The sequence below is a fragment of the Peromyscus californicus genome, unplaced genomic scaffold (genome assembly GCF_007827085.1).
Source record: "Peromyscus californicus insignis strain IS unplaced genomic scaffold, ASM782708v3 Scaffold_6__1_contigs__length_162567912, whole genome shotgun sequence".
Taxonomy (NCBI): domain Eukaryota; kingdom Metazoa; phylum Chordata; class Mammalia; order Rodentia; family Cricetidae; genus Peromyscus; species Peromyscus californicus.
The window spans coordinates 25,223,896-25,225,482 of NW_026294584.1; the positions used below are offsets into that span (position 1 = coordinate 25,223,896).

General features: G+C 40.6%; 1 pseudogene; it reads right to left on the reverse strand.

Moving 5' to 3' along the window:
• Positions 1 to 211: 211 nt before the first annotated feature.
• LOC128098238 (proliferation-associated protein 2G4-like) lies at positions 212 to 1,347 on the reverse strand (annotated as a pseudogene).
• Positions 1,348 to 1,587: the final 240 nt, after the last annotated feature.

Genomic DNA, 1,587 nt, shown 5'->3' on the forward strand with positions numbered 1-1,587 from the left:
CAAAGTCACTTCATTTCAGTCTACTCCTGTGGCTCCTGGATTTTCTTTAAAGAAGTGAAGTCCAAATATTTCAAAAAGGAAGGCGAGCATGGTGGCACATGCCTTTAATCCCAGCACTCAGGAGGCAAAGGCAAGATGCTCTCCTTGAGTTTCAGGCTAGCCTGGTCTACCTAGTGAGTTCCAAGACAGCAGAAGCTACAAAGTGAGACCATCAATTCACAGCTTTATTCTCTTCTGTTTTTCCACTGTCATTCTCTACAGTTTTAGCTGCTGTCTTTTTTTTCTTTTTTTTCTGAGTTTTTCCAACTTGCAGAAGGCTAGGGAAGAGCCTTCATCTCAGACTTGTAGAGGTCAAACTCAGAAGAATCACTGGTTATCCACATGGAGCCTTGGGGCATGAGTAGAACTGTAAATTTAAACTGGCCTACAAACTCACCCTCCTTCTCATAGAAAATATTAAATGGTTGTGGTAACTCACATTTGGCACACTCTGCCACACCCATTCAAGCCTTCTTCTCATCCTCAAATGCTCTTAAAGTAAAAGGCATGACATCAAAACCTCATTGACCTCACTGAAAAAGGCATGTGAAGGTTTCGTTTTCAGGCCATATTGTTTAGAGGGGGTCTCCTTTGTAAATGGTGGTTCTCCGTTTTACATCTTTGGCCTTGCCTTCTCCTTAGCTGGAGAAGACACCCACAGCATAAATTTGAGGTACTTTACAAACCTCAAATAGCCTTTCACTATTATTTACTGTAGGATTCTAGAGAATAGTTTTAGCTCTATGGATTACATGTTACTTCAATTGGTGTGAAAGCATACCTTCTATTGGTATGCAATTAAATGAGTGAGTGACTTTATTCTAGGCTTCTGTCACTTGTGTATTCTATTTTCTAGGTTAGGTTTAAAGGTGATTGGCTTTAATGACAGCTCTGTTACTTGAGTCCCCTAAGCTATACCAATATTACAAAAGTGTGAACCACATTAGCAATGAAGCCATCCACATGGATCCCAAGGTCAATGTTTAACAAGTCACCTTCCTTGAGTATTTAGTTATAGTCACTCTTCATAAGGGATAAGAGGCACACACAGTTATTTACTTAAATGCTGGTTTGAAAGGTAATACATTTCTTCATTTCCTTTTCTTTCTTGAAGATTTTCCCTATCTCTTCTACAATCATTGCATCATCTTTCTCTCAAAGGCTCAATACTGACACACTTAAACAGGAAGCTTCCATCAAAGATCAAAGTACCTGTTGGGCAATGTCACCTGCCCCCCTCATCTTATATTTGTTCATGACTAGGTCCTCGGCTGGAGTTTACTCCTGCTGCTCGCCTTCCCCTGACATCTTCTGACCACCTTCAGTTTCACTCTCCTTGAGCTGCAGCCGGTCTTCCTTCCCAGCCACAACTATGGCCAGAGTCTCTTTGACCTTGATGAAAGCAACAGCAAGGAAGCGAGGGCCAATGGAGAGCTCCTTGTAACTTTTCAAAACTCATGTCCTTTAAAAATGACTAAATCATTATGTATAACATTTACAATACTAAAAATATCTATCAGGTTTGGGGAATAATTCCTTGGCCTGTTG